The sequence below is a fragment of the Cricetulus griseus genome, chromosome 2 (assembly GCF_003668045.3).
Source record: "Cricetulus griseus strain 17A/GY chromosome 2, alternate assembly CriGri-PICRH-1.0, whole genome shotgun sequence".
In the NCBI taxonomy this organism is placed as follows: domain Eukaryota; kingdom Metazoa; phylum Chordata; class Mammalia; order Rodentia; family Cricetidae; genus Cricetulus; species Cricetulus griseus.
Genome location: NC_048595.1, coordinates 81,025,531 through 81,031,418, shown reverse-complemented (window position 1 = coordinate 81,031,418; position 5,888 = coordinate 81,025,531). Strand labels below are relative to the sequence as shown.

At 35.2% G+C, this 5,888-nt stretch overlaps 1 pseudogene; it reads left to right on the top strand.

Moving 5' to 3' along the window:
• Nucleotides 1-1,110: 1,110 nt before the first annotated feature.
• LOC100754347 lies at nt 1,111-1,525 on the top strand (annotated as a pseudogene).
• Nucleotides 1,526-5,888: the final 4,363 nt, after the last annotated feature.

The window sequence follows — 5,888 nt, the reverse complement described above, 5'->3', positions numbered from 1 at the left end:
AGGCAGAAAATCAGTAAGAATGTAAGAAACTCAAACAACACTACTAATGAATTAGTTCCAACTGACATTTATACAACATGCCACCCAACAGCAGAAAACACTTTTTTCATGTATACAAGGCCTGCTTGCCAAGATAAACCATTTTCTCAACAACAACAACAAAAAGACCAATAAATTTAAAATGGCTGCAGGAGGTAAAAACAAGGACATACTCCGGCCTTATCTCAAATGTAAACTCGCTTTATTTGCATTATGTCATTAAAAACTTCAAATTACTATCACAAGAGTTTAAATCGTTTTATTAACTCACTGTGAGACTTCTAGCAACATTCACTGTGTGTTTTTACAATGGAGATTCCCCCCAAATAAGTGTATGTTTCTAAGTAGATATTTCTCTAAAACTTTTCCCACTATTACTCATGAAAGCAATTCTTATTATTTAACACATAGCACATTTAACACATACACACATGCACATACACACATGCACACACACACACACACACACACACACACACACACACACACACACTTGCACAACACATTAATGAATGTCTTAGATGAATTTTAAAGAAATATATGGTATTTATGGAATATGTGATGATAACTTTTACATTTCTAGCTTTAAAATATGCTTTCTTTCCACACTGCATAGTGCTTTTGGGGTTAGAATTTCTTAGCCTGTATAAATACCTACATTTAGCTAGTTTATTGCAATATAAGATGGGTATATAGAGACAGCATAGTTTTCAATGATTTGAACTGTGTAATGACATTTCCAGGTCATTAGGTAAGTGCAAAACTAAGAGTACTTGGATTTTCAGACAAGTATAAGAAACATGTATTTGACCAATGCAAAATGTTTATGAAATGTGAAATAACAAAGTGGAATTGATGTAGAACCCAGATTATAACCTCACTTTTACATTTGAAAGTATAAATATTTAAGGTGATTATTTGAGGTATCAATAATACCACAACAGTTATTTAAAGTAGTCATAAGTTTGCAACTATATCTGACCTACTTATAAGGTTAAGAATATTCAATGGAAGGTGATGCGACAACTGCTGGAGGGCCGAGGAGGCTGAGCGGCGGGTCCTGTCCTTGCCATGAGGTCTCAGCAGGCGCTGGTGTCCGGGAAGGTGTTCATTCAGTGAGATTACAGCAGCAGCACACGCTGCCAGTTCCAGACCAAGTTCCCCGCGGACCTGGAGAATAGGATTGATATAGACAGCAGTTTGACGAAACAGTTCGAACTCTAAATAATCTTTTGCATAAGCAGAGAAGCTTGGGGGCAAGTCATATCTTGAATGCTGCTTGGCTTGTTTAACAGCATATACCATCTTCCTATGCATGGAAACTCATTATGAGAAGGTACTGAAGAAAGTCTTCAAATACATTCAAGAACAGAATGAGAAGATATATGCTCCCCAAGGCCTCTTCCTAGCAGACCCCATTGAGAGAGGACTCCAAGTTATTGAAACCACCATTTATGAAAACAGGGGTGTGAGCAGTGGAAGATAAACCATAAAATTAAAAATCCCGCCTCCAGTTGGGACCTTCGTCTATCCACTGGCCGATGGCAGAGTGTCCCTACCTCCTCTCCAGAGCGTCATTCTCTTTTATCTGCAGCCAGAGCCATGGTGCCACACCTGGAGTGACTTCTTGTCACTCAGCATCCACTTCGTGTCTCCCAATTGTGTAGGACTCTGTAATCTTTTGATTTGTTCCCAAGAAAATACAAGGAAGCATTCACTTTTTAAAATTCAAAGCCATTTAATGAGCAGTTGGTCATCTCAAGTAAAGTTTTTCTTAACTGACACAAGTATCATTGGTTCTGTTCATTCCTTAGGACAGTTCCCTAGGTGACTTTATAATTCAACAAGTCATTTCTTAACAAAGTTACTCCCCTAGATTAGTGACAGGCTTTGAGGGTGTGTCACACCTGTGGTTTGGCTAATGCACCACCCACATCTCCAAAAGCTACCGGTCTTGATATGATTCTAACCTCAAGATTGATTTCTGCTGTTGAATTTCAGAAACCGAAGATCCCAGAGAGAATAACATATGTCATTTGTTTTAGTAGTGCAGTTATTATTAAAGCAATATTTAATGCAATTCAGGTTATTTCTTTGAAAGTATTTATGTTAATGTGCATTACCTCGAAATGTGGGGAAGATGTTGTGTGTGTTGCTTGTTCATTACACAAATAAGTAAGCACAATAAAGTAGATGCTCAGCCATCAGATATGCCTGTCCCTGCTCTGCCCCAAGTGTGTAATAAGCAAGTGTCCTAATAAGCAAGTGACATTTAACTTTAGTTTTGTTACAAATATAACTTAGGAGAAAAAGTTGATAGGAATTATACTCTTTGTTGCTAATTTGTAACATACTCATAAGCTGATTAATAGCATCATCACATACAGTATTCAGGGTACAGAAATCTTTTGATTGCCTCTTATGTTCTGGCTTCCAAATTGAACTTACAAGTTCAAGTCAATTTTTCCAGCTCTTTATCTCTATACTCTTAGTATTGGAATTTCTTATGTCCTTTCTTTTAGGAGTTTGAAAGCACTGTATTTGGGAGAAAGATAAAAAAATCTAAGAAATGAATGAAGCAGTTAAAAGTTTAACTTTTACAGTTATTGTAGGTGCTAAATACTGGATTTAATCTTTCATATTTAATTTGTTTTCTGGGCCTTGTAGTTATTCAGTAACCCCCCATAGATCTGTGTAATAATTTAATTGTATAAACCTCATTTGTTCCTTTAAAGCCTATATTAGTTTGTCTGCTTTTTAAACTTGTTGCAATAATTTCGCTGAAATATTAACACATTATTAAAACTTTTCTTAAATAAGTAAAAGAATATTTAATGCAGTGTCTTTCAAAGTAGGAGAGTAGTTAAGACCTTGCAAAATCATACTCACAGGGCATGCAAGTACTATGTGGATAGGAAGTAAGGAATCCTAGTTTTAAACATGTCTAAGAAACATTTACTCAACTAAATCCATAGAAATTTCTGATATTTAATATGCTAATGCATAATATAAATCTCTATACACCTTTGATGTACATCATTCCAGTACACCCTTCTTTAATTTTGACCTATTGCAGGTGGGATAGAAAATCTCCTTGACTCAATCTCAGAAGTAACCTTGTCACCGTATTTAGTGCACACCTGGATTATCAGGAACAGGATCCACTTCTGAAGTCATAATACTGTTTACAACATAAAGTCACAATTACTTCTTTACCATACAGCATCAAGTTTTCAAGGGTGTAAATATGAACATAGCCTTATGGAGGCAATCATTTGGCCATTGACCACATAGAATCTTTTAGTAGACATTACCTTTTGCCCTACTCAGACTTGTCTATTCCTTGCACTATTCTAGAAACAGGAGACTAAGAAACAACTACTTATTTTTAAGGAACAAATATAGTTACATTCTGTTACTAATCAATAAAAGTATTTTGAGAAATGCTAAACATACACTAAAATATTTGAAAAGCTACATCATGAATAAATTTCATAGTTTATTTTAATATAAACTATTTTTATACTTCTTATGGTGCTGAAAGATACTTTGCACACTACCAGGGAAGAAAATTATTCATCAATATCATCCAGCTGCAAGTTGTGCAACCAACAACAGTGACCTGCTTACAATATTAACACAGAACAGCCCAACTGGACATTGATCAGTGTCAGATTGGAAATTATCAACAGAAAACATTTCGTATTGTCCTACTTGGGATATGGGGCAAGGGAATGAAATAAGAACACATCACCTTCCATTACAGGAAAGAGCTTTAATGAACTATTATAAAGAGCAAATCTGGCTGTACTAAATAATGCTGCTTTGGTATGGAATTAGAGACCAAGGATTCTTGTTGATGGGCTCCAGAGAAAGCCAAAAACAGATTCATAGCTATGGATACATGAGAAGGTTTTTCACAGAGAATTTATAGTTGTGAAGGTGACCTAATATCCATATTGATTGCCAGAATTGGGGGTAAAATATAAAGATGAAAAAATTATTGGGGATTTTCAGAACTGTAGAAGAATGAGGAAATATTGTGATAAGATAGTTTATGTTTAATAAATTATGAAGTAACATATAGAATACATAATGCAATTGTAATTTTTGTCAATCAAATGCAAAATAAAGAAAGGAAGGTAGAAAGAAAGAAAGAAAGAAAGAAAGAAAGAAAGAAAGAAAGAAAGGCCATGCCAGGTTTTTATATTTAATTGAATATAAGGAGAAATTAAATATAATGATCTAGGTGCTTTGAGAAAGGATGGGAATGGGATAAGGTGGAAAAATGAATATACAACCAAAGATAAAATGTTGGAAGACAAGTATTGGGTCTTTGAGTCTTGAAAGAATTTATGACAACATGAAATAGAGAGTGAGACTGGCTCAATTATGTCTCATCAGAGGTTATAAAACACAATATAAATAAACAAAAAGCTGACTATAAAGTTAAACAACTCTGAACTAAAAATAAAATGAGAAGCATGAAATAAAATTTGAAAGATATTAATCAAAGTATTTATGGGTGTGTGTGTGTGTGTGTGTGTGTGTGTGTGTGTGTGTGTGTGTGTGTGTGCAAATGCACCTACTTACACATTTCTCCTTGAGAATACATGGAAGTTTTCTACTGTTTTCAATATTTTTAACATTTCTACATTATGCTACTATCCCTACCATAATCAGAAGCAAAGGAAAAATTTATGCATTAATATATAGTTTATGCCTGGTGTTGGTGGCGCATGCCTTTAATCCCAGCACTAGGGAGGCAGAGGCAGGTGGATGTCTGAGTTCAAGGCCAGCCTGGTCTCCAGAGTGAGTGCCAGGATAGGCTCCAAAGCTACACAGGGAAACCCTGTCTCACAAAAAACAAAACAAAAAAAAAAACAAACAAAAAATATATAGTTTGTTTTGAGTTATTTTTAAAGTTATATGCACATGGAATATGTAGAAATTTGCAGATATGTGCAATCAGTTTTATATTTTCTTTTATTGAAAATAGATTTTTCATATAATACATCCTGATTATGGTTTCCCTCCCAGGGAACCTCTACTTCTCCAAGTTCCTCCACACCTCCTCTTCCATGTGGATATACCTCCTTTCTGTCTGTCATTAACTAACAGACAGGATTCTATGGGGATACTAATAAAATAATATAATATGTTATTAAATAAAACAAAAGCAAACACATTGGAATATGATAAAACAAACAACCAGAAGGTAAAAAGCTCAAGAAACAGAAATAAATGCAGAGACACACTTGTTCATACATTCAGGAATCTCATTAAAAGATAAAAGCAGAAGCTGTAACATATGCAAAAAAAAAACTGGAGGGTGAAAAGAGAGAAAAATAAAATTAAATTTAAAAACTAAAAGTAAAAGAAAAGAGAAGAAAAGGCCTTTACATGACACTGTGTGTCAAAGAACCCCCAAATGTGCCTCTTGAGTTTCCTTTGTGTTGGCATCTACTGCTGGGCATGCAGCCTACTTTTAAGAGTAGTTTGATTCTCCAGTAAGACTTGCTTGGAGATAACTAAATTTTCATTTGCAAACTTTTGTGAATTAGATATAGCTTTTGTCTTTGGAATGGGGGAATGTGTCCACTTCTCCTTTCTCTTCTAGGACCCCTTCAGGGGCAGAACTGTGTAGGCCCTGTTCATGCTGCCTTAGTATCTATGAGTTCATATGTGCCTCAGTGCTGTTGTGTTTAGAGGTACTTGTTTCCTTGGTTTCTTCCATCCAGTCTGACTCTTACACATTTCCTGCCACCACTTCAGCAGGTTTTACTGAGTTCTGAGGGAATGGAGTAGACTGAGATATTTGGTTTAGAGGTGAGTGTTCCAAGCTCTCT